We start from the raw sequence: 8,877 nt of genomic DNA on the forward strand, positions 1-8,877 counted from the left end.
CACACACACACACACACACACACACACACACACACACACACACACACACACACACTGCAATATTCATCACACTGCTGGTCTTCCACACAAATTGTTAGACTTATACAAACATTATAATATGGAAAGCAACACAAATCTTGAACGTACTTACAATTCCAAATGACCGGATTAGGTGTAGAAAGACAGCGATGAAAATGAACAAAAGGTAAGTAATGCTTACCATGGTACCTGATCAGATCGATCCCTGTCTCTCCACACTCGGGTCACCGGTCAGCTGAACATTCGGTCCGTCTTTTCATCACGTAGGGGTCACCAGAAACTGTCCTGGCAGGAATACCAGACCTCGGAAAACCAGGAACAGAGATTTGTGTCCTTGACATAATTAAGGTTTATTGAACATATGTTGGGCAGTACGATAGCCAGCGTACTACTACCAAAAAGAGGAATTACAAAACTTTTAAACAAAGGCACATTAGCATAATTCATGAGATACCTCCCAGTGCCATCCCACACTGGGCCGACACAGAAATACAAATCATCCAATAATATTTCACTATTTATCACAACTTTTAAATGGTTAACTCTCTAAAACCATAGCATCGATCAAAAACCATTGATCTCCACAGACCTTGGACTTATGTAAAACAAGATGGAGTCTCGAATATCAAAATGGATTCTTTAACTTAACCAACTTTTCCACCACATTTCCCCCTACAGTTCATTCAGTGAACTAGTAAAAATGAAAACAAAACCCACTCCAACCTCCCCACTCATCACCTAGTCCTTTATCAGTTCCTGTAGATACCAACAAAATCTTCCAGCAGAGCAAGCGTTCAAGTATGATGAAGGAAAGTCCACAGGTCCACACTTCCTCAAGATGTTCTCATAACGCTCATCTCAGCCTGTGAGGAGCATGGCATTGATGTTGTCCAATGAAATCCTAGTCCTTTACTTCTCCAAGCTTGGGAAGAGCAGAATAGACAAGATCTTGATGTGGAACTTTACAACTCATCCTTGCAGTTAGTCCGTATCAGTGAGGTCATATTGCTGTGTTTGCATCTGCATAAGAGATCGAAGTTGGTATTTTTCCATCTAGTGATTGGGTTTGGGAGTATGGATCAGGTGTTTTCTCCAGGTGACATACATGAATGCAGCAGGAAAGAGGAAAACGTTAGTATCAGCTCCTTTCTCTTTGTTCGTTTTTCTTATATAATAGACACTAGGCCAGACAGTTAACCATCACAGCTGGGCTCATCTTGGTTACAACGAATATTGTTTATATAGTTTCTTGATATATGACAAGCAAAACAAAACATACACAAATCCAACATTTTCCTTCTCTGTCCCTACCTATCCTGTATTGGTCTCACTAGGCCCCCGTATCTCCAATGTATGTCAGGGCCGGACTGGGACTAACAATAGGCCCGGGCATTTTAGACTGAGCAGCCCAATCACGTGACCACTGGCAGGCCACACCCCTCACAACAGGGGGCGGAGCCAAACATAGAAGCGCAATCGAGGGGCAGGGCCGGCCACTAGTAAGTACCGGAGGGCTACAGCTGACACACAAGCCTTGCTACAACCCATACACAAACCATGCAACTGTATAGGAAGCTTGCTATAGAGAATATCTGTAAAAAATAAGTCAAGGCAACTGGACTTGCTGTATTTTTCTTGAGGAAGTTTCACTAGTCATCCAACCAGCTTTCTCATATCAGAAATTTCTGAATTGGGAAAGCTGGTCAGATGTCCAGTGAAACGTCTTCAAGGAAAATACAGTAAGTCCAGTTGCCTTGACTTATTTTTTTACAGATATACCATGGCCTGGATGAATGAGAACCTTCACAGACATATTGCTATAGAGAATCGGATCTCACTGGCCCCCCAACCCCCCTGGCATTCTATGCACTAAAGTAGCGAACACTCTAATGTCCCCCGCACAGTCACACACTATTATTATACATTTATAAAGCTCTGACATATACCGCAGTGCTGTACAGAGAAGTCACATCAGTCTGTACAGAGGAGCTTACACTCTAATGCAGAATAATACCATCAGCTATAGAGGACTACAAATGCCGCAGAGTGCAGCGTTGTGACGCACAGTGCTTAGGTCAGCGGTGTGACGCAGAGGTCAGCAGTGTGATGCAGAGTGCAGATGTCACCGGTGTGACTTACAGTGCAGAGGTCAGTGGTGTGATGCAGAGATCAGCTGTGTGACTTACAGTGCAGAGAGAAAAGCAGAGACGCAAGGTAAGTCTATGGATGCGTGCACCCGCATGCAGACACCGCTGGACAGTGGCGTAACCAACCAGAGTTATGGGCGCCCGGGGCAGAACATTTTTTCGCCCCCCCCCATATTATATAAATATCAAGCCTTTTTTTCAGGTGTAACTGTTGTGCGCCCCTGTATCCCTGCTGCATCAAGTCCTAGAACTGGTGTAGATGTACAGTAAACTCCTTGATGTAGTATTCAGTGTACCTAATGCCATGCCCACCAGCTCTTAGTGCAGTATCCATGATGCTTCTTTTGGATCTATAATAGGTTTCCCTTGGTCTCTGACAAGATTGCTCTGACTCCAAACATCCTTTTAACATATATATATTTGATTTTTCACAAAGGCTGCACACCTCCTGTCCCAAGTGTCAACTCTTAATTAAGTTTATTTTTCACATATACAAAGTAAATTTAGCTTCAAATAGTATAGTTGAGGAACAACCAAATCTGCAGTCTTTACTATAGGCACTTCACAAGAGTCAGGGCCAACTTTAGCTAGGACAAAAGTATCCCTCTCATTAGGTTCTCAGAACACTGACACAAATTTGGCATCACCTCTCCCATGTTCCCCTGTTTGGGATTAGTAATCTAATTGGGTACACCTAGGATTAGGTCTCTAACATTAAATCGTATTAATATGAATGTCCAACACCCTTCATCAATCACCTTATATAATGGCCATACAAAAGGCCCATCTAACTTTTAAATCCATATCTAAATCATATTTATAACGGTCTTGTTCATCTACAGTCACCATTGTACAAGACATTCCACTTCCATTCATTTGTTATATTATAAACAAAAAAACAGATATGAAGACCAATAGGTATATCAACAACTACGTCAACAAATAACTGCATCTTTGATATAGAGCATTACAAAGAATCTTCTAATCCCTTTCATCAAGATCTGAATTTGTTACTATAGGGCTCTAGGTGTGTAACATGATTCAAAATATCACCCTCAGGAGCATTAAATAGGGCCCAACCGTGGAGAAAGTATTGATATCGAGGGAACAACCTTCCTTGTTTACACTCAACTCCATGGATTTGTGTTGGGCTTTATCCTTCAGGTTGTATTCCCAATCTACTCTAACTGTTTGATGGGCTCCATGGTGTACGATCTTGCTGGTGTGAAATAAAATCACCATTAGTCATTTCCAGAGTTCCTCAGTGAGTAAAGAGAATATACAGGCCAATTAAGTATATATTTAAACAGAACAACTGTGCATCATAAAGCCCTCCAGACATTCTACTTTATTCTTTTACGAGACACACTCTTTGAGCTATCCCCCTGTGTATCACTCTCATTATGTAGAAGATAGGGTTCATATATACCAATTTCTTAAATTCATAAAATACACACCGACTTGACCACACACACACACGCATTGATTACAATGCTCACTGTCATACAGAACGCTCTGAACTAATCACCAGAACGCAATCACAAAGCCACACAATCATCTGCCCAGGGCAGCCACGGTTTGTAAAGATAACTTAGCTATACTTTGATACAACATATTAAAAGAAGAAACAAACAATGCAGGATTTATACAACAAAGGTCCGCTTTGAGAAGCTGGGTTACCTTGCAGCTAGACACCCATGAAACCTTATGGCACAGAGAGTACAGTAAGCGCCTGTTGTCTGTGTCCCAGGGTCCCGGTCGGGGGGGTTTGTTCAGCTGCGCAGTTTCCGTGCTCACTCCTGGCTCAGGACTTTGCCCAGTTTTTGGCAGATTGTTGTATAAAAAGGTAGCCCCTCTTTTTATGTTTAAAACAATTAAACAGTCCTTTACCTGTGTCTTACCAGAATTGTTACCCATAACTTACCGAATCTGGAAGGGTATATCAATAAACAGACCACTTGCTTTTCAGATGGCCTGGGTCAACAGCTTGTGCCTGGCCCGGGGTCTGAGGGCGTCTTGTGAACTTCCAAATCGCACTTCCATAAACTTTTAAACAACAAACATTAAACACCGACGGAACAGACAGACTAACAACTAACAGACAAGCAAGCAAAGCGCATGCAGTGTATTTACTCTAATATTCAAACATAGACAATTGCCTTACACATATCCTATACTACTGTTATCTATCTGCATCTATCAGACCCTCTCTGTGTACTTTGTGTTCTCCTTATATGATCTTTCTTACCACAATTTAAACAGACTATTTTCTTTCTCAGTCTAAAGCTGCTATTGTTTCTTTAAATAACAGTGGCAAGTTTCAGTAGAGAGGAGAGAGTCTTGTTCCCTCAATCTAGATTAGCCGTCATTCATTTCTTCCTGATTTTTGTTTTTCTTTCAATGTCTCCACCAGCAGCCTCCACCGCCTGTTTAAATCTTTATAATAAACCATAGAATCTTCATTTTGTGCCTGCGATGCACAATTCTTAAATGTGGGTGCTAATCATAGGATCCCTATGTTTGGAGATAAATTATGTGTAACTGTCTGTCTGTGTGGCACTTTCTATTGGCTTACAGGGATATGTGGAGCAATTCTTATAATTGAACTACCTTGTGGGGTGGTGGCAGGCTTAGAGGCTGATGGTGTGGGCATAGAAGCCGCTTCATTATAACCATAAGCAGGGGGCTGATCATTTGTAGGTACTAAATTCATCACACTGCTGGTCTTCCACACAAATTGTTAGACTTATACAAACATTATAATATGGAAAGCAACACAAATCTTGAACGTACTTACAATTCCAAATGACCGGATTAGGTGTAGAAAGACAGCGATGAAAATGAACAAAAGGTAAGTAATGCTTACCATGGTACCTGATCAGATCGATCCCTGTCTCTCCACACTCGGGTCACCGGTCAGCTGAACATTCGGTCCGTCTTTTCATCACGTAGGGGTCACCAGAAACTGTCCTGGCAGGAATACCAGACCTCGGAAAACCAGGAACAGAGATTTGTGTCCTTGACATAATTAAGGTTTATTGAACATATGTTGGGCAGTACGATAGCCAGCGTACTACTACCAAAAAGAGGAATTACAAAACTTTTAAACAAAGGCACATTAGCATAATTCATGAGATACCTCCCAGTGCCATCCCACACTGGGCCGACACAGAAATACAAATCATCCAATAATATTTCACTATTTATCACAACTTTTAAATGGTTAACTCTCTAAAACCATAGCATCAGCATCTTTTCCTTGTTAGTTATACTGTAACAGCTTTGAAAGATAGGCAATATTTATCTTATCAGCTACCCCCACAAGGGCGTTTGCTAAGAACGAAAGAATCCTTAAAAAAACCTGTAAATCACAGACTGAGATATCTCTTTGCAGACTTCTGCAAAGATAAAAACCATTGATCTCCACAGACCTTGGACTTATGTAAAACAAGATGGAGTCTCGAATATCAAAATGAATTCTTTAGCTTAACCAACTTTTCCACCACAGTCATTACTCACCGCCCGGTTTCCTGAATTGGCCGGGAAGCCGGCTGGATGCGGATTGCCTGGGAAGCCAGTTTCCCAGCCAAACAACATGGAGCCGGCTTTACGGGCAATCAGGAAGCCGGACGGCATGTGATTACCTGCCACCCGACTTCCTGATTGCACGAGGAGCTGGCTCCATGCCAGCGGAAGCACCAGTATCAGTACTCGGTATCAGCGAGTACCGAAAGCAAAATATCGGTACTCTTACTCGATACCAAAAACTCGTTGTTGTATGCTCCCAGTAAGTGACAAGGACACGGCATTTCTGACAGGATCAACAAGTTTTTCTCTGTAATTGCTGAAAAGTTTCTTAGCCTGAAAAGTGAAAACGAATGCAACTGCCTCATCTAAGGACTGGGAAGCTGCAATATGTTACATTTCTGTTTTTAGGATTAGATACACTTTAAATCCCTACAGAACAAAGGGCGGCCATTGTGCTAACAACTCAACCGCAACCGGTGGCAATACTGCTGTACACTGAGCCTCAGTTATGTTCAGAATGAAATGATAGCATAGGAATTAGTTCTGTTTGTCCGCTCCTGCCGCCATCCACAGCTTCTATTATAGAGACCCTGAAGGACATATGTCATACAAGTTCTCCCACCATATGGGGAGGTTTTCAGAGGAGCTCCCGTGTCTTATAGTGAAACCCTTTTTTTAATGTGCAGTCTCAACGAATCACTGGCTCTGCAAACTGTCTCACTAGGACTTCTTGCCAAACCGTAAACCGAAACAACGGCGAGCCTGTGCGCCGCATGGATGAGGCGGCTTGCGATCTTGTTGATTATACAGTGTGATCTGTGTGTGCGTGTGCCTGTGTGTCTGGACAAAAGTGACATGTTTACAATTTATCTGTATATATTGTATCTCCTGAAAGAACAATCTGTGATTGTGCGTTTTCAGTAGTGTTGTGTCGAAAATGTAACTTGTTTTCTGTACATTACGGAATAAAAAATTAATTGAAAAACTATTTCTATATCTCTTCTTTTTTTAAAATATACAATTGCCTTTCTTTAAAGCGACCCTTTTATTGTATGAAAGTCCAACTCCAGTATTTGTTAAAACCGGGCCTCCAGGCAGGTTAAAAAATAATGAAGCTTGAGCTGCAATACTTACCTGTAGTACTTCTATTACTCCACAAGATGTCCTCAGTCTATCGAGTTGAATGACACCCAGTGCAAGACTGAGAACATACTTTAAATGAAGAGGTGTCATGGCCCCACCCCCTAAGGCGGACATCACCATGGCACCTTTCATTCATAGCATATTGAAGTAGGGAGTGGTGCTGATGTCATCAATGCTCTCTGAATCAGCAGAAGACTGCCCCAGACCTGAGAAGAGCTAAAGCTGGCCATACACTGTCTACAGCAGGGGCGCCCACAATTTTTCATCTGAAGATCTACTTTTCATATGACGAGCTACCAGCGAAAAAACACTTGCATTCAGGGGCCGGCGGTGCATTGAAGTTAATGGAACCACAGCCACACCCTCTGCCCGCAGAGCGATCGCCCTCACCCGGAACGCAAGCACGTTAGTGCCTGCGTCCAGCCCAGCATGATCTGCAAAAATGCTGCAAGCACTATTTTTGCAGATCGCATTGGACCGGAACGCGCGGGCAATTGCACTCGGGCGGGGGAGTGGCTGCTGTGTTATTGACTTCAATGCACCACCACGTCCCCTCCCGCCCCTGAACGCAGGGAGCCGGCCGGCTTGCGTTCCAGAGGTCGAACACTCTGGAATGCAAACTTTGTGGTGCGAACTGGCCCTCTCTCGGCTATCTCTTCTCTCTCTCTCCTGTTTCTATCTGCTGTCTCTTCTCTTTCTATATCTGCAGTCTCTTCTCTCTCTGCTGTCTCTTCTCTCTTCGGTCTCTTATCTCTCTCTCTCTGCTGTCTCTTCTCTCTCTCTCTCTTTCTCTCACTTTCTCTGCGGGCTCTTATCTCTCTCTCTCTGCGGGCTCTTATCTCTCTCTCTCTGCGGTCTCTTATCTCTCTCTCTGCTGTCTCTTATCTCTCTCTCTGCTGTCTCTTCTTTCACTTTCTCTGCTATCTCTTCTCTCTCTCTTTCTCTGCTGTCTCTTCTCTCTCTGCTGTCTCTTCTCTTTCTCTTCACTGCTGTCTCTCTCCTGTCTGTCTTTTCTTACCTTCACTGCAGCAGCTTCTCAGGTCTCCTCGTGTGCCGGCGTCCTGTCCTCCCGCGCTGCTCATGTGGCCGACGTTGCACACGGGGAGAGGTGTCCCACCCCTTCCCGTCTGCAGCGTCTGACACATTCAGCCGGCAGCCGCACAAGCACCGTGGGAGGACAGGACACAGGTCAGTGAGCCAATCGCGGTCTACCAGTGTTCGCTGTGCGATCGACTGGTAGATTGCGATTCGACCTAATGGGCACCCCTGGTCTACAGGAATAAAATGTCTACATAAAAATGTAAGGATGGAGAAATCTCCCGCTGCCGCTACAGCAGGTATGCCACTGTCAGACTACTTGTACCATGACTGCAGCTGATTGGCTGCAGTCACTATTCTTCCGAGAATTTCCCATTTAACCCTTCGATTTCTTAAGCGAAGGGTGTCAGATGGGAAGCTACCAAGAGGGCCACCCATTGGATGAATTTTGGCTGGCTCGTCAAGGACTTAACGTCTGGTGAGAAATATGGGGATTCCATTGCTGACTTCCTGAAAATGCTACTTGCCTAGCTGTTATCATTACCCTCAGGTTTTAATAGATTTTGACCCCCAACATATACACAGATGGAAAGTGTCAGAGCAAAGTCAGATATCTGGGTCAGTGATTGACAACCAGGCATCTAGTATTTACAAAAGGAGGGAGTCAGCAATGGCAGTCTCCGTGATTTTAAAGGTGCTGGATGTCAGGCTACTAACTTCATCCTGACTTTACGGCTTAGTGACCCCAATTGTGTATTCAGGATATAAGAAATCAGAAATGCGAGATTGCACAGGCTACTTACCTGTCATAGGTTTGTGACTTACTAGCTTGAAGCCTGCACCTTTAAAAACAAGTCGACAGGACTAGTAGCTTTATGAGCTCGAAGGCATACATTGTTGAACTAACACACTGGTTTCCCTGCACAGACATAGTATTCTTATTTCTATTCAGATTGGGTACAAAGTTAAGATTTATGGTTTT

The sequence above is a fragment of the Nanorana parkeri genome, unplaced genomic scaffold, assembly GCF_000935625.1.
Source record: "Nanorana parkeri isolate BGI_ZX_2015 unplaced genomic scaffold, ASM93562v1 scaffold508, whole genome shotgun sequence".
NCBI lineage: Eukaryota > Metazoa > Chordata > Amphibia > Anura > Dicroglossidae > Nanorana > Nanorana parkeri.